We start from the raw sequence: 20,064 nt of genomic DNA on the forward strand, positions 1-20,064 counted from the left end.
AATACTTGTTTGACAATGAAAGTGTCTTTTGACAACATTCATTGGTCTAGCATGTGTAGAACGATCCCGACTGATTGTCATACTGATCGTGGGACTGGTTGTCGCAATGATTGTCATACTGATAATAGGACTGATTGTCGCAATGATTGTCATACTGATCGTGGGAATGGTTGTCGCAATGATTGTCATACTGATCGTGGGACTGGTTGTCGCAATGATTGTCATACTGATCATAGGACTGATTGTCGCACTGATTGTCATACTGATCGTGGGACTGCTTGACGCACTGATTGTCATACTGATCATAGGACTGCTTGACGCACTGATTGTCATACTGATCGTGGGACTGGTTGTCGCAATGATTGTCATACTGATCATAGGACTGATTGTCGCACTGATTGTCATACTGATCGTGGGACTGCTTGACGCACTGATTGTCATACTGATCATAGGACTGATTGTCGCACTGATTATCATACTGATTGTGGGACTGATTGTCATACTGATCGTGGGACTGATTGTCATAGTGATCGTGGGACTGATTGTCTCATATTGATTGTTTTCGGACCGATGTTTTTCTTTTGAGAAATACTTTTACCAGTATTTTTACATTTAATAGATTTTAATAGTCATAACACATACACAAATCATCCAACAACTACATAGACAATCAACATGCTCCCCGTCACTGCTGAGAGTCACTTCTCTTACCCTGGCACAGTCTCGGATGAAATGGCTGGATGATCTGGGTTTTGTAAGTTGCAAGATTGTGGCACGTTATCAGTTCCCATATAAAGTTCTTGCGATGACTCGCTGAGAAGTGGCGAACAAGCAATATACATCAATGATCTTAGTTCTAATTACATATATTGACAGGAATGTGATAAGGTATGAAAGTCAACACAAACGTATCCACAAGCCATCTATATAGAGCAGGGACATCATATGTATTCATGACTATTGAAGATTACACCAGAAGCACAAACAGATGCAAAGGCTAGTCTATTTTTAACCTGAACAAAGACGGTATGGTCAAAACAGAGAATTGTATTGGACATAACTTTTGTCACTGATGCTTCACATTTGTGAATGTCCCCAACAAGTCTATCATAAAACATTTTCAACGCTTTACGTAGGCTTTGAATGCTCTAACCCTGATCAAACAACGTTTGGGCAGGAGTGATTAAAACCTTTAGGATATCTTCGTACAAAGATCATTCTCGATTGTTTCTTAAGAGTTGTGAATACAGACACCAAAAGACTGGGGCTGCTGGAATGAAGCTCGACAGGAAGGGAAAGCTGACTTTTGTGAAGCATGACATCCCTCCTACTCAGCACTGATAGGTAATAGCAGTTGACGATGGACAGACGGGAAACAGGGGGTACTCAGCACTGATAGGTAATAGCAGTTGACGATGGACAGACGGGAAACAGGGGGTACTCAGCACTGATAGGTAATAGCAGTTGACAATGGACAGACGGGAAACAGGGGGTACTCAGCACTGATAGGTAATAGCAGTTGACGATGGACAGACGGGAAACAGGGGGTACTCAGCACTGATAGGTAATAGCAGTTGACGATGGACAGACGGGAAACAGGGGGTACTCAGCACTGATAGGTAATAGCAGTTGACGATGGACAGACGGGAAACAGGGGGTACTCAGCACTGATAGGTAATAGCAGTTGACGATGGACAGACGGGAAACAGGGGGTACTCAGCACTGATAGGTAATAGCAGTTGACGATGGGTTATTACAATATATAGGTTATTACAATCGTAGTTATGAAGTAGCGGAGCAGACGATTCCGAACGCAGGTAGGTCTGAGTATCGTAGTGCTTGTTGAAAGAATTCACAGCTAAAGTACAAGTCATAAGTGATCAACATGAAACCACACTTCTGTCACGAGAGTTTTCTGAAACTGAAATCAATGAAATAAAATCCATTCAGACAACAAATCCAAGAACGATTTGGAGAGATTTATTCAATAAAAGAAGTAATTGAGAAATCCATAATAAAAAGCCATTTGTATAAATAATAACTTTTATGGCGTCTAATACCCAATTCTGACTCAACTTAGAGATAACTCTTTAAATATCCTATGTGGAGTATTAAGTTAATAAGAACCAACGCGTTTCAATTTGGAATAAACATGTAACAAAACACACACACACACACACACACACTCTCTCTCACACACACACACACACACACACACACACACACACACACACACACTCACTCACTCACACACACTCACGCACTCACACACACACACACACACACTCACACACTGATAAACTCATCACATTGTACCATGTGTACTTGTAGTGAATATATTCTTCAATGTAATTTAATTTCGCAAAGGGAGAGCATGTATTACAACGAACGAAGAAAAACTAGCCATAAGAAAGCAGGGGTCGTGTGTACGGTCAAAAGCAGGTAGTGACTTGAGTCAGATGCATATAATATAATTCAGTTCAACTTTAAGGATATTTAGAACGTCCAAATGAGGACTGAGTGTGGGTTATTGCTTGGATATGTCGTCACATGAATAGTTTTACCATGAAACTAACACCTTGAGCTTCATTTAAAGTTAAGATAACCATAAAACCCTCATAAGTATGAGTGAGTTTGGTTTAACAGGTTTAACACATGTCAGTTTGATGTTTGTGTGTGTGTGTGTGTGTGTGTGTGTGTGTGTGTGTGTGTTTGTGTGTGTGTGCGTGCGTGCATGTGTGCACGTGTGTTTGGAATACCCAGTGCTCGTGGGTTTCACCGAAGTGGTAAATGTCTAAGACCTGCGTCACTTCGGGCTTTCCACCCACATTAAGCTGACACGCCGCGATATAACTGTAATACTGTTAAAAGTGGCGTTAAACCAAAATCACTCACTCACTCACCCAATTGCGTGGATCGATGCTCATAATACCAATCACTGGATTGTCTGGTCCAGACTAAATTATTTACAGACCGCCGTCACATAGCTGGAATATTGCTGAGTGCGGCGTTAAACAAAAAACCAACCACCCAATCATTGTTCCACTGAAACCGTGACCAATGATGAACAGTTCGTGTAAACATGCATTCTATGTATTTCGGCCGACCCTGTAAAGGCCTAACAAGCAATAAACATAATACGTCCACGACAACGGTGATTATAATATAAGCTTTATATTTAGCCACTGTGGCCTCGGTTGCTTGATGTAATGGGGAGGCATATGTTCCGCATGTCGCGAAATTATAATATGGATACCTCTTTTAATTCACTCAAAATGGATTGCTGTGCACTGTAAACATCTCCTCAGGAGAAAACTGAACCAATGGAGCTGAGGTTTCGCATGCTTTTCTTCACAAATGGTGACGCCATAGTACCAGATGTTCGAATCACAGGTCTCCTGTTTAGTATGATAGAAAGACACATTGTCCTTTGCACGGACTTCTTTGATTTAGGAAAAGCTATAATTGATTTAACCTCTGATCATATTTAGGCGGGGTGAATTATATTTGATTTTGGATGTATTTTCAGCAAACAATAACAATAAACATGAGTTCTAAAATGTCAGAATTTACCAATGACAAGAACTCTATTTCTTAGGTCAACATTTTAGGATTTCATCACGGAAAATTATCATTTCCATTGTCAATTATTAAAGACGTGCAAAGGACAATGTGTCTTAAAGTTTAAAAAAATATTTTATTCTCAATTAAGGTGCATGACTGGCTGCATGTTTAATGTACACTGGATAAAAGAAATACAGAAAAATTCAGAGTGATGTCGTGAGTCTTTTGTTTAACGCCGCAATCCGGTGATTGACATCATGAGCATCGATCCACGCAACTGGAATCGATGACATGCATCAACCAAGTCAGCGAGCCTGACAACCCGATCCCGTTAGTCGCCTCATATGGCAAGCATAGTCGCCTTTTACGGCAAACATGGGTTGCTGAACATCTATTCTACCTTGGATCTTCACGGCTGGCTTTGTTGGACTGATCGTTTGTATAACTATTCTTTACTGGGCATGTGTATGGTATGATTGTGACAGATGTAACGTCAGTTAGCCGTTACATTAACGTACGCTTGACATTGAGCTGAAACATTACGAAATTTACGAAATTTACGGATCCATTAGTTTCAAATTCAAATGTAGGAAATCACGTGCACTGATCCACTGACCGGGGTAATGAAATGATCCGAGCACATTTGAGCAGATATAAATTGGAAAGTGCGCTGTACAAATTAATTATTATATATTTTATTAAATGTATGTTTATCCGTGATCGCAGGTTTCCAAAACTGAATATTAAATGATTTTCTGGATTGGTAACCTTTAACATTTTCCAGTGTACATTAAACATGAAGCCATGCATCTTGATTGAGAATAAAATATCTTATTTTTAATTGATTCACAATAAGAAACGGAACATGAAACTGCACAAAAACTTTGCAAATTCTGAAAGTATTACCACTTAATTGTTATTCCAATAATGTTTAGTGGAAAGAAACAAATTATATTTAATAATTGATCAACTGGAACTGATTAATGTCATTGATGAAATCCGAACATGCTGACTTAAATTAAATTAAGTACTTGTCATTAATAAAAGTTGACATTTTAGAACTCATGTTTATTGTCATCATTCTTAAAGACATCGCAAACACGATTAATTCATCCCTGCCAAACCAGCGGATCATATTAGTCGCCTCTCACGACAAGCATAGGTTGCTGAAGATCAATTCTTACCCGGGTCTTCACGGGTCTCTCAATTACTTATGTACTTTAGAGCATGTACATTTAATTCGAATTTCGAGGAATAACTTATTTCCTTACAACTTTTCAATCAAGGTTTCACCTTCACCATTAAATACCTCGTCACGTCATTACGGAAATGTTATAGAGGAAATAATTAAATATGACTCGTTGCTTTTCTACATGATGCTCTATGCTATCCCATGCTATGCCTGGAGTTTCCACACCTCCTTTACCACTGCTCTTACTTCTTAATTGAGTGACGTGAGCTTACCCTCTCTGCTCACTCATGGTGTCATCACTAATTTCTAGTCATCCATTCATATAATGTATCATTCTTTTGCTTTGTTTGCACGATGAAGTCTCTGTCGGCAGATATCAGAAAATTATTAATATCTGGCGTTGAAAGTTGGAATTTACGACGGACCGTAAATACTTGATTCTGGTCTGGACAAACCAGTGTTGATAGCATGAACAACGTTGGTTGGTTGGTTTGTTGTTTTACGCCGCACTCAACAATATTCCAGCTATATGATGGCGGTCTGTAAATGACAACGAAATCCTAGACGTCCCTGTACGCTGACACACAAACAGCCATAGCACATGTATTTACAAAACCCTTTCCATATTCAATAGAAAACTCTGCATAAAGCAGAGTCAATTGTACGATTCCGACTATATCATGAGCATGTGTTTATGAATCATTATCAAATAGTGATGATACCAGGCGTTTGCAAAAAGGTGAGCGTATCCTGCCCCACCGGTGGCAGCGGTCACAAACACATGCAAAGGCAAGTCAATTGTTCACCTTAAAAACACTGCATCCTCATTGCAATAGGCAAGCACAATTGCCGAGAATCTTTTATCTGATATCTGTTCAGGGTCAGTAGCTTATGAAAAACAAATTTGAATATAACCTGGACCATTTTGACATGAAAGAGCTTCGATCATTTCGGGAATTATGAAAACGGAATACTGTCATACACAATCTGCTTTAATCTCTCATCAGAAGCTACAACACATCCATCTTCTATTGAACAAGAACAATTGAACACTGCTACAGTGGCAATGTATTTTTTACAATGCATAGTACATATGCCTTTCGAAACAAAACACGTTTTGTCCCTCTGACGTGCCCTCCTACAAAACAAGAAATATTGCAACATGGGCATCTTATAGTTATATATACTCGTGTGTTGTTTTTCGCCGTACTCAGCAATATTTCAGCAATATGACGGCGGTCTGTAAATAATCATCACTGGACCAGACAATCCAGTGACTAACATCATAAACATCGATGTACACAAAACCAAAAACAAGTACAAAAACGTTGTCCTCAAAACGATATCCCTTGTATAGCACCTACTGTCAGTCTCGCTCTCGTGCATGCGGGTCACATAGCTCCCGCGCGTATTTAAGGAAATGGTGCCTAAACGTATGAAGTGAATGAACGCTATAGTACACTGAGTGAAAGCGAACATATTGGGTTGGTTGTTTGGTTGGTTGTTTAACGCAGCACTCCATATTTCAGCTATATGACGGCGGTCTGTAAATAATCGAGTCTGGACCAGACAATCCAGTGATTAATATACTGAACCGAAAAAGAAACGTCACCATGGATAGATATATAAAGTGAAACACAACACTAGTCTCTAAGAAAATTGCATCACAAGTCAGTATCTCGTGTGTCCGCCATGTGCATTGATGACTGCCGTGCAATGTCGATACATTGAATGGATGTGGCTGTTGATGAAGGCCATAGGCACTTGAGCCCACATTCTGAGGAACGCCCGACACAGTTCAGCTGCAGTTTTCGACCTTGGTCAGACGTCATTCAGTCGTCTTTGAATCTCGTCCCACAGGTGTTCAATGGGATTTAAATCGGGACTGGGGGCAGGCCACTGCATGGTTCTGATGCCATTCTGCTGGAGGAAGTCTCTTGTTGCTCTCGCAGTGTGGGCATGGGCGATATCAAGCTAAAACTCGTGGTTACGGCGACGTGCTAATTGAGGTATGGCGAATGGTCTCAAGACTTGATCAATATACTGAGCTGCTGTGACACCATTGCCTCTCCCTGGACCGATGTTCTTGAAGACCCTCTGTGCAAGACCAATTCTACCCTACACCATGATGCTCGGACCACCCAACGAGTCGCTCTCAACAACACAAGCATCCGAATAACGTTCCCCACAGCATCTGCTGTTGAGATACAATAACGGCTCTCGTCTGAGAAGAGAACTCTTCTCCACTGCTGGTGGCGCCAATGCTGGTGCTGTTTTGCCCACTGAAGACGGTCCGGCCGATGGCGTGTTGTCAGAATGGGTCCTCGGTGGCCTGTGACAGTGGCGGTGTTTCTTGTTTCGACTCGTCAATCGTTGACGCACGGTGTCCGCACCAATGTGTCGCTGGTGTGTCCCCATGGTCTGAGCAGTTTCCCCATCAGAAACAAAGCGATCTTGAAGATTCTGTCGCAGAATCTAACGTTCCTGACGTCGGTTGGTGACCCTTGGTCTTCCACTACGTGGTCGTATGTAGTTTTGGTGGTCTCGTACCGTTGCTGCAGCCTGTATATGGTCCTTACGTGGACTTGAAATACATTTGCTACTTGCCGGGCGGTTTGTCCAGCTTGCAATCGTCCAAGGGCTTGGTTTCGCTGATTTCTTGTCAATCTTGGCATGTGGTGGCAATTCAATAACAAATAAATGTTATCCGATCTTGGTGGATTTTTATAGGGCAAGAAATGGGGGAGCGCATGTGCTTTTCAATTTGCACGGAACTCACGTGCATCGGGTTACCATGGCCATTGCCGTGATGCGTTTGGGCGATCGTTTTTATTGTCATCTGCTTTGATTTTTCATCATTTCATTTTTCCGGACAAGGTAATGTTACATTTTAGAAACTTTGACAAAAATTCCCCAGATATTTAGATGACAATTTTAAATGCAATGTGACTTGGGGTGACGTTTATTTTGCGGTTCCATACATCACAAGCATCGATCCACGCAATTGGGATCGGTGACATGTATCAACCAAGTCAGCGAGCCTGACAACCCGATCCCGTTAGTCGCCTTTTACGACAAGCATAGTCGCCATGTTTGTCGTAAAAGGCGACTATGCTTATCGTAAGAGGCGACTGACGGGATCGGATGGTCAGGCTCGCTGACTTCGTTGATGCATGTCATCGTATTTCAATTGCGTGGATCGATGCTCATGATGTCAATCGATGGATTGTCTGGTCTGGTCTTGATCATTTACAGACCGCCGTCATATAGCTGGAATATTGCTGAGTGCGGCGTGAAACAACAAACAAACAAGCACTCCCTCTCTCGCTTTGTTTGATCGACCGAAAGTGACGCCTGAAGCGAATACTACAACCACAAGAATACCCTATTGCCTCATACTGAGAATGCACCTGGTTAGCAACAGGCACCTGGAGCATAGTTTCTTATCTTTATTTCTTCAGGCTTCACATTCCTGTGCATCTTATTCACACTGATCATGTATGGCCCTGTCCGTGGAAATGTGTCCCTGGTCTTTAAGAGAAGCCTGCCATCAATCAAAACCTGAAACCACATTGGAAATACAGTTTGTGATTAATCTGAAGAATGATAGAGTCTGTTCATTGCGTGAGATTGTCGCGTTGACAAATGGAAGTTGTACGACACATACTGACGTTTTAGTGAGTGAGTGAGTTGGTTTTAAGGCCGCTTTTAATAGCATTCCAGTTTTATCACGGCGTGTCAGCGTGAACCCACGATCATAGGTTTCTTGCGTGCTCAAGGGACGCAACTCTGCACAGCGAATCGCGGTGCCTTAGACGACTGGGCCACCCGTGTCCCCCCCCCCCCCTTACTGACGTTTTAGATTGTACTGGTGTTATTGTTGTTCTGATCTACTAGTCCCTCTTGAAGGTATTTTTCTGTACAAAAACAGTTTTGATTTTCCTAAATGAAAAACAAGACATCATGTTGTTAGGTGCCATCAGATAGCGCACCACATCTACATGTCATGTATTTGCATATAATTTACTTAGATTGACTAAATCATATTTTATTTGCGGCATAGCTCGAATTCCACATTTGAGAAGATTGGTTGGTTGGTTTGTTGTTTACTCCGAGCTCAGCAGTATTCCAGCTATATGACGGCGGTCTGCAAATAATCGAGTCTGGACCAGACAATCCAGTGAGCATCGATCCATGCAATTGGGATACAATGACATGCATCAAACAAGTCAGCGAGCCTGACAACCCGATCCCGTTAGGCGCCTCTTACGACATCCATAGTCGCCTTTTACGGCAAGCATGGGTTGCTGAAGACCTATTCTAACGCGGATCTTCACGGGCCTTGAGAAGATGGAGTACATGTGTGCATGTCACGTTTGTGGATGGAAGTGCAGTTACCTTGCGTTTTAATAAAATAGAATTATTAAAAACATTGTTATCAATACATAATTACAGACCTTGTATGCAGCGTTCTCTTTGATGATGTCAGTATTAAACTTTCTGTTATTTCTAAAGGGGAAGAATGTTGCTACTTTAAGAACTCTTTGCATACGGTGGTTATAGAACAGTGCCAACACTGTCTCTCTTTGTGATATGTCGACACCAAAGTGAAGAGTAGAATTGTCTCTGAAGTCCAGATTTACCGATTGTCTGAAAAGACAAGTGTGCTTTATGGATCGTATAGATGCAGAGTGGCTATGAATGCAGCACTAGTTTCTCCATCACCCATTAAACACTCAGTCGCTTTGTGCTGCTGTGACGTGTATGCTAATAACATGAGGCCATGTATAACTCACCAAATTCTGATAAGCCTTAGTGCGTGTCATTACTGACATTGAAGCAATGTAATGGTCGCAGGGATGTGGCCTCTGTTCAACACTTGCTAGCATCCTTCTCGCTGGACGCAGACTGAGACTTATTCGTCAGGTGATCTTTGTACGTATACTGCACCACATGGTAAACCCATGTAATAACGGCTAAAGAAGGAACGTTAGAATTACAAGCCAGTGATGAAGGGGTTACCGAGATGGTCATTACAATAATCACCTGCCTCGACCCCTTACGAAACCTTGATGGTCGCGAGGAGGTGGCCCATGTCATTTTCACGATGTATCTTGTTCAACAACACTTGCAAGCATCCCTCTCGCAGAGTGAGGCTTAAGTCGTTAGTTGAAACTTGTACCGCACTACACAGGGCCTCGTGAAGTTTTGGCTAAGGGAGGAACGTAATGTTTACAAACCCGTGAAAAGTACTGAAGATGTAAGCGAGATGCATATTCTTAACAATATTTACCTGCCTCGACCACTCATAAACGTAGCCGTGATAGATAGTCGGAATTCTTCTTTGAGGTTTCGACGTGGTGGTGGATGAACTTTCCCATTCTATCAACATTATGAAATACCCAATAAGCAATGTCAACACATGGAGAATATGCAAAAAACGATCACGTGAATATGATATGCGTGGAGAGACTTGCCGAAGTTTAAATACTGCTGAATATTTTTTTATGTCCAAGGTAACAACATTAGAAATATATATTTCTACAAGTTCAAACTCTTTATCATGCAGACTGTGATTGAATCTTATCTATCAGCAATTTAGCAATTTCAGATCCCAAACCGGGATCGAACAGAGGTGAACACAGAGCTTGCAATCCCAATACCATATTTTAGGAAAATATAATACAGACTATCCCTTGCCTCAGTCAGTCAATCATTAGTATTATTATTAGTATCTGTTTGTTTGTTGTTTTACGCCACACTAAGCGATATTCCAACTATATGACGGCTGTCTGTATATAATCAACTCTGAACCTGACGATCTAGTGATTGACATCATGAGGGTCGATCCACACAATTTGGAAACGTGCATCAACCAAGTCAGCCAGCCTGACCACCCGATCCCGTTAGATAGTAAAATAACTTTGATATCACAGACTATTATTAAAAACTAGAACGTAATCATAAAAACATACTACTCTATATAACAATACGAAGATCCGGGAAGAATAGGTCTTCAGCAACCCATGCTTGCCGTAAAAGGCGACTATGCTTGTCGTAAAAGGCGACTAACGGAATCGCGTGGTCAGGCTCGCTGACTTGGTTGATGCATGTCATCGATATATACTCAACAACAAAAGTTCCTGTGACACCAATATTTTAGTGTATTTTTCAAACAAGTAAAGTTTGGTTTTCAACTTTGTAGTACATGTATGGAATCAAGTCACAAAAACGCAACTGCCACAGAAAAGCATGCATTCCATGCAAAAGTTGGCTTTTATGCAAGCCCCATGCATTTCTCTACCCAAGAATGGGTATAAATACATGTGCGTTAACGGGATTCCATATGCATTGTTTGGCATCGTGCTGACAACAACCACTCAGAAACACAACAAAGTTAAGCAATTATTCAACATTACGAAATGCCACGCCTGTCCAAAAATGAGCGTCTGCGATCCATTGGTATGCTTGAAGCAGGATTGAGTTAACGTGATGTTGCAAGACAATTTAACGTCCACATGGCAACGTTGGCAACAAACGAATGCAGTCAGAGACCATCCTCGGAGTGGCAGGCCACGCGTAACCAATAATCGACAAGACAACTGGATTCGAACAACACACCTACGAAATCGATTCAAGCCAGCAACAGTGACTGCAAGAAGCATCCCTGGCCTTCGACGAATATCTTCACAAACCGTACGTCGTCGCCTCAGATGTGCTGGGATTGTCGCCAGAAGACCTGCCAGACGTCCCATTTTGACAGGAAACCACCGTCAAGCACGTCTACAGTGGTGCAGAAAGCGTCTACGCAAGGCGGCCATGCAGTGGGGACAAGTTCTATTCACTGACGAGTCTCGTTTTCACCTCAGCCACAGCGATGGATGGATTCGAGTCTACCGACGTCGAGGTGAACGTTACGTCAGTCATTGTGTCATGGAAGAAGATCGGTTCGGGGGCGGCAGCATTATGGTATGGAGTGGGATAACAGCAAGACAGAGGACCCGTTTGATAGTGGTAGAGGGAAATCTCAATGGACAGCGCTACCGCGTCGATATAATCGGCCCTGTTGTTCTACCGTTTTTGCGTCGTCATAGCCAAGGCATTAGCTTTCAACATGACAACTCCCGGCCTCATATTGCTCGTATTGTTCAGGATTCTCTTCAGAAAACAACGTGAATGTCATCCCGTGGCCGGCTCGCTCGCCTGATCTCTCACCAATCAAGCACATGTGGGATGAGATGGACCGGTGCTTTCGACGTCAACCACGTGTTCCACATTCAATCCAGGAACTTCGAAACATGCTCCAGCAGATATGGACAGATATCCCACAGGACATTCTGCGACGCATGGTCCATTCCATGAGACGAAGATGTGTTGCTTGCATCGCAACCAGAGGTGGACACACACGCTATTGATTTGTAAATTGACATTTTTGGCATGTTCATGTTTTTTATGAAATCACACATTTTCTGAAGTCAGTATGGCAAATTAAACCATTTGAACACTTACATGAGTCTTTCATCTGTTGCAAACCGAAATTGTTTCAGATTTGGTAAAAAAAAACTTAACTTTGCATCAAATCTTATTCAATGTCACAGGAACTTTTGTTGTTCAGTATATATGAGTCTGCAGCAACTCAAGGCGACAATGCTTGTCGTAAGATGTGACTAACAGGATCGGGTGGTCAGGCTCGCGCACTTGGTTAATGCATGGCATCATATCCCAATTGCGTGGATCGATGCTCATGATATCCATGACTGGTTTGTCTGGTCAAGACTCGATTATTTACAGATCGTTGTCATATAGCTGGAATATTGCTGAGTGCAACATTAAACAACAAACATACAAACGATATATGAATGATAATTAGACTTAATTTGTTCTTTTCAACAATTGCATGTTTCAAATGAATAACAACACAGAATGAAGTGCTTCATGAAAAATGCGTCGAAACGCGGCTGTTAATGTATTACGGGATAAATATTGTCGAATACATGAGCATGAAGCTAATTGTTTAGCAAAGGGAAAGACCTTTCGCACTAACTATGAATGGATGTATCTCTGGTCATGAAGTTTGTTTGTAGTTTAACGCCTCACTCAGCAATATTCCAGCTATATGACGGCGGTCTGTAAATAATCGAGAGTGGACCAGACAATCCAGTGATTGACATCATGAACATCGATCCACGCAATTGGGATACGATGACATGCATCAACCTGACCACCGTTAGTTGCCTCTTACGGCAAGCATGGGTTGCTTAAGGGTCATGAAGTTCAAGAAATCCCCCCCATATTTCGTTGATATTGTCTTACTGTAGAAATCTGCCATCTTATTCCTACCTCGACCAATAACTGTCACTCTACATTTACAAAGTGCAATAATGCAGTATTACTGTTATTTTCGTCCTGAAACACGTTTTCCCAGGTCTGGTCCATTTCCAAGAGTGACAACACTGTGGTTTTGATTTAGATCCACACAGGAACTTTCCAGTTTTGCAGCTGTCATCACTGCCTTTTCCCTTTGCTGTAACACTGTCTGGACAAGTAGATTTCACGTCAGGTGGCGTAACGTCCTCTCGGTTATCTGGAACATAGGGTATTAGTGCAAGTTCAAATCCCGTGACGTGGTAGTTAAGGAATAACACACCCATTATACTAGACTCACCTAAAATGTGTGTGTTTGATTAAACACCACTACGGTATTATGATTAGTTGTTGTTTACGCCGCACATTGTTTGAATGCGGCGTATCGGTTCAGGTGATAGTTTTGTTTGTTTGTTTTTGTTTAACGTTGCACTTAGCAATATTCCAGCTATATGACGGTGGTCTGTAAATAATCGAGTCTCGACCAGACAACCCAGTGATTGACATCATGAGCATCGATCCACGCAATAGGGAGACGATGACATGCATCAGCCTGACCACCGGATCCCGTTAGTCGTCTCTTACGACAACCACAGTCGCCTTTACGGCAAGCAATGATTACTGAAGACCTATTCTACGTTATCATGTGTTAAGAAAGAAAGATACTTGCAAAAACAGAATCAGCCCTAACCAAACCAGCCCTATGCCAAAAATGATGAAATTTTCCTCAATACCTAACTACGTTTACGAGTCCATATAAAATTCCGCCCAAATCTCATAACTCCAAACAAGATAAATTCCTGTTTAAAATATAATAACTTTATGAAGTACTTTGGAATAGTTTTTGTTACTGGGTGGACATTATTTCTTTACGATGCAGCTTCGCTGTTCAGAGTTGCCTCCCCTACATCACATCAGAAACCTATGATCCTGGGTTAGAATCCGGTTTCGCCATGATTATGTTTCTAGGTTTTTCAGCACCAAGTCTGAGCTCATGGGCTTCGCCGAAGTGACAAATGTCTCAAACTTCGGGCTTTCCTCCCACACTAAGTTGACACTTGAAAACTGTTCAAAGCGGCGTGAAACCCATATCACCCACCCACCTGCTCACTTACTGGCGACATTCTCTTGGACCGAGGCATATTTTCCACATCTCGTCTTCAGACATCTCATTATCGGACCACCAGCCTCCGAGGAACAGGTGCCATTTCGGACCTTTGGAGGAATCGTGCACATGGCGTGAGTATTGAGATATATTGAGATGGAAATTGATGTCAAATAATTTATAAAGGTAATTGAAAGAGTAGGTTCTCGTCAAGCAGGATGAGTGCCTACATTACATTCATGTGTATGGCAGACTGTACAGCTACATGCAACTCATCACAGTAAACATCTAAATGAGAAACAAAATTTTCAAGTATTTCAGTCACAATATCAAATTCCACTTTTAACTGAAAAATAATCAAATACATAAAATATTAGACGCTGATTATAATCAAATATTCAATTGGAACAAAAACAATTATATTCACTTGGATCGTCTTCATAACATTACTTTTGACATTCAAAAAGGCGGAAATTTTAGTATCCGTCTGAATTGATCAGACGTTAAATTTGGAAGGGAAAGTTTGAAGTGACTACGAACCTTTTTAACTTTCCTGGAACGCAGAATGACTGATCACAAAAAAGTGATTAGCTCTTTCCACTTGGACATATTGGTCAAATGTTCACACTCCCATTGCGACTAAAGGGATATATTTTTATTACGTACCACTTAAGTCAATTTGGCTCCATTCAACAAATTGTACCTTGCAGGTTATGGTGTTGAAGCTGGAAACTGTTTGTAAATTATAGTGATATCAAGCATTGTCTCAACAGAATTATTGAAACTTTGAAAGACTTTGGTTATCAATTATAGGGAAGAGCTATCTTCAGAAACAATATGTACACATTCAATCAGTTACAGGAAGTGTCAGACTATGAGTTTCTGCTGTTCAGTAATAACCCTATTGTATTGTTGATGTACAGAAGTAACAAGTGGGGAGAACGATTCACAAGTTTTTTAACCATTTTTCAACAAATACTGTATTCACTTAGTATCATATTAGATAGTCACGCCCTCGTGTAAATTATCTCTGCTAAAGTTATCAAATTGTTAAATGTTAGTTCCACTGCACAGTGTGCGTATTTACACATATTAAATATTGTCATTATATTGCAAAAACATGGATACGTTTCATTGATACCAATGTTGTGATTTTCCGGTATTGTGTTTTATCAGTAGAAAACGTTTAAACCAAAGTTCACAAGCTACAAAGGCTTCTTTTAGGTGAAAGTATTTCGTAATTCTGTGACAATGATACCTTACCTTAACTGCCCTCAAAGTTCTAAAAACAATTATAGTATACTTTTCCTATTCTAAAATATTTCTTTTTCCGAAATGAGTCTTAAAGAGGTAATTAGTTGTACATAAATCAAACAAATATACATTATATTTCAATAAAACCATCTAATTTAACATTAAACAAAATAGTGGATAATAATTTTATTTTGGTCTGTTTGAACAAGCGCCTTATAAAACAATTTGTTGAATCAAGAATCATCCTAAGCTTTATTGAAGTGCACATTCGCGATATTCGCGATATAGCTTCAAATATATTCCTAATGAACTGTCAAACCGCAAAACTCATACGGTCACACTGGTGATGTCAAAATGAGTTATTGAGACTCAATATATGTTTAAAAACATTTGACACTCGTAAACATTAAGGTTGTTGTGTTTTTATCCGATTCTATAGTTAAAAACCATACTGCTAGAACATTCATTTACAATGTATCTTATATGCATGTCATTTACATCTCATTTCATGTAATATGTTTCATACAACGATTTCATGAAACGCAAATGCACAACTTACATCAGAACCCACACGAAGGACGGTAAATCCATTCCTCTTCCCTGACTGACGAACTTGACTTGATAAATGACAGGTTAAATTATTTCCATTATACGCAATACTCCAGCAGAAACTATACACCATACATTTGGTTTGGCACATGCTGATGCCAATGTTATGAAAAGCGAGCTGCTTGGGTTTTTTCGTCATTACCAATACAAACATCAAATGAAGTGTGAAGGCAAGACACAGGTTGTGGAAGTACTTCAGCTGCTTCATGTTTTCAACCAAATTCTCCGTTTCTACCAGGTACTTTCAGATAGACTGCGACACTGCACAAACAGACGCCAGTAACTCAGTGGCAGAGATTTCTGACGAGGAGGCGTCCGTGCACCAAGATCAATAATGCCAGGCATTACCAAGACTTAGTCTTTTGTTGCCAATGAGTGTTGTCACCTGAATTGAAAGTAATACTTTGTTTGCTATTCATTATACTCCTCACAAATAGTTCAGCAACAAGTATTATTTTCCGTGCAACATTCTCATCAGTGTTGAATGCCATCCATTGAGACCAAATTCAGGCAGGAGAATTACCTACGAATACTCGACTTTAAGCCTTTTCCATGCAGATTTTCCTGATAACACTGATAACATCGCCTGAACACAACCACCCTCAAAACACACATGCAAAATGCACGACATGCATGTTTTACACACTTTACCCATGCACCCTGATTGCTTAAAAACTGCCAGCAAGGGCAATTTGTCGACATTAACACTTTAGACATGGCTAGGCGTCACTTAACGCCAACTGAGGTTGCTCAGATGGTTGGAATGGTACAGGGGGGTCTCACCCAAACTGCTGTTGCCAATCATTTTAATGTTCACCGCAGTGTCATCTCAAGATCGATAACTCGATACCATCAAACTGGACTGATGACAGAGAGACCACGCACAGGTCGTCCAAGTCCTCGTGAGGACTGGTATTTAGCCACCCTAGCCCGGAGAAACAGGTTTACTACGGCCAGATCTCTCCAGAATGACCTTCAGAGAGTTGCAGGAAACACAGTCTCAACACAGACAGTAAGAAACAGACTTCACGCTCAGGATCTGAGGTCCAGACGACCAGTACGATGTATCCCACTGCCTGCACACCATCGACAACAGAGACTTGCTTGGGCCAATCAACGCCGTAACTGGAGGGTCAATCACTGGCGTAACGTTCTCTTTACAGACGAGTCAAGATTTTGCCTTGACTTCAACGATGGTAGGGCACGTGTGTGGAGAAACCGTAATGAACGATACGCCAACTGTACAATTGCTGAACACGACCAGTACGGAGGTGGAAGTTTGATGATCTGGGCTGGCATCAGGGTTGGACACAGAACTGATCTTGTGGTCATCAGACGTGGTACCATGACTGGAGTACGGTACAGGGACGAGATTGTCACACCTGTGATCATTCCCCTGGCACAACAAGCAGGTCCTAACTTCATCTTTATGGATGATAATGCTCGTCCACATCGAGCAAGAGTTGTCACTGATCTTTTCAGACCAACAACATCACACATATGGACTGGCCTGCAAGGTCTCCGGATCTTAGTCCCATTGAACATGCATGGGACATTCTTGGAAGGCGTGTTTATGGTCTTCATGTTCGTCCTCAGAATCTGGATCAACTTGAACAGGCCTTAAGGAGAGAATGGCAGAACATTCCACAACAAACACTTTATAGGCTTATCTGGTCAATGCCAAGACGCGTAGAAGCTTGCATTCAAGTCAATGGTGGACATACACGTTACTGAACATTGGATCATTGTTTCAAAATGACTTAAACTCAAATTTAAAGATTTTCATCTTTCAGTGCAGCACATTTTGCACGACTGTTTTCATGTTACTGTTTTTGATCATTTGTAAACCTGTTGGGCATAAACGCTTTTTCAGTTCCCTTTGAGGACAATGTGTGTTTGTGCTCTTTCTTTGTATTGCTTTAATCAGTTTTTAGGTATTGGAATATATGAACATGGACTGACACATAATAGATTTGTTGCTGAACTTTTTGTGAGGAGTATATGTATATGCTAACATATGTTTCAGAATTCTACACGTATTAATTTGAAAAGTACAAGGAATATTTGTAACAGCAACAGCACCACCTCCTTAGATCAACATCCATGATGCCATTTGGCCTTCAACCAGTTGCCAACACTGTTTACTACGGTAGCCCATGAGGGACATGGACTCTGTTTTTCAATATTTTGATATTTCACTTACTGTTATCGTAACCTTTTGCAAATTAAAACGTATTGTCATACAAATACGTGATAAAACATGTATTAAGAAGATATTGAATCGCTGAAAAGTGAAGCGAAAATGTCAAAAACTGAAATGAAAATGTCAAAAACAAAAACGAAAATGTCAAAAAATGAAATGAAAATACAGAAAACTATTTCCACCGCGGTGGAAATATTATAACAGCAGTAGAAATGGTTTTCACCGCGATGGAAATGTTCATTTTGCGACTACAAGGCAGAACTGAAGCAATCTCATGTGAGCGAGAGATATTAACAAACACTTTATTAAACCAAACAAGATTGCCACACGCATCAAATTCGGTTTACATCCTATATAAGTTATGCATTGAGCTTCCAGCTTCCATTATATAATCGAGCTATATCCATTTACAATGTACGTCTGCAGTTCAATAGATCGAGGGTCCCAATGAGGGACGGCGATGAGGGACACAACCGACTACTTTCGCAACTTCCAATTTGATTTAACGTAAACGGATAAGCGTGGTGAAATGAAGTCAGTTTAAACTATCTGGACAGATATCTAGACTTACTTGGGATGATCTACAGTCCGTTGACACGGTATGGGATGGCGAAAAGTGTCAACAATATGATGATCGTTTGTTAAACAATGTTTTTATTCGGGTGTCCAAAATTATGAGACCCGGCAGTGCGAGTGACCGACTGTTGGTCCGATATTCAAAACGTTGAAAGATGTTTCTTGTCGTTACCTGCCTAGAGGTTGGATAAAACAAGGACTGGTCAAGTCGGAGTCAGTATACTCAGTCTGATGTATGGTGTTCCAGTTGGCTGGCACTATATAACTGGGATTGGTCCCCACCATTACACGCAAATGTATTGCAATATAAATACAATGATCTTGTAAAACCCCATTTCATCTCACCTCACCACCTCTTTTCATAACACTGTTAAAAACACACCTGTTTGTGATAGCTCACAATGTGAAACCTCTACTCACACTCCAGACTCTTTAAGCAGTGCGTTCTTGATAATGATGTAATTTTAATGTCTACGTTCTTATGGTTGCTGGGTTGTTTATTTTTCTGGGATTTTGGTTGCTTATCATATGCTTTGAAATCATAGCAAATTTATGGTATAAAGTGTGAAAGGTGTATAAATATTTAGATACATTTTACTTCTACCTGATGTAATAGTAATAATTGTGAAAAAGAGAATGAAGCAAACCTCTATAATTTTCTCTTCTGATATATTTTCAAATTTAAAGATACTTTTAATGACACTAAAACATCACCTAATTACACTGTCAGTTGCTACACCACATGGGGTATGATTTTACCCTTTGACCAGTACTACTGCAGTATATCATATAGAACTGTTTATATCATATTTGATGAGAAAACATCTTAGCTTCTATCAGGTTTCGGCATTCACTTCTCCATTACTTGGAGGGGGCACGGGTGGCCCAGTCGTCTAAGGCGCTGCGATTCGATGTGCAGAGTTGCGTCCCTTGGACACGCCAGAAATCTATGATTGTGGGTTCGAATCCCGCTGCGCCCCGATTATGTTTCTAGGTTTGTCAGCACCATACCCGTGCTCATGGGTTTCACCGAAGTGGTAAACGTCTGAGACCTGCATTATTTCGGGCTTTCCTCCCACATTCTCCCGCGATATAACTTGAATACTGTTAAAAGGGGCGTTAAACCCAACTCACTCACTCCCGATTACTTGGATGGGTGGGGATGTGGCTTCATGAAGTGTATTATCCATGTAACCA

This window comes from Haliotis cracherodii, unplaced genomic scaffold (genome assembly GCF_022045235.1).
Source record: "Haliotis cracherodii isolate W230 unplaced genomic scaffold, xgHalCrac1.p SCAF_6, whole genome shotgun sequence".
Lineage (NCBI taxonomy): Eukaryota > Metazoa > Mollusca > Gastropoda > Lepetellida > Haliotidae > Haliotis > Haliotis cracherodii.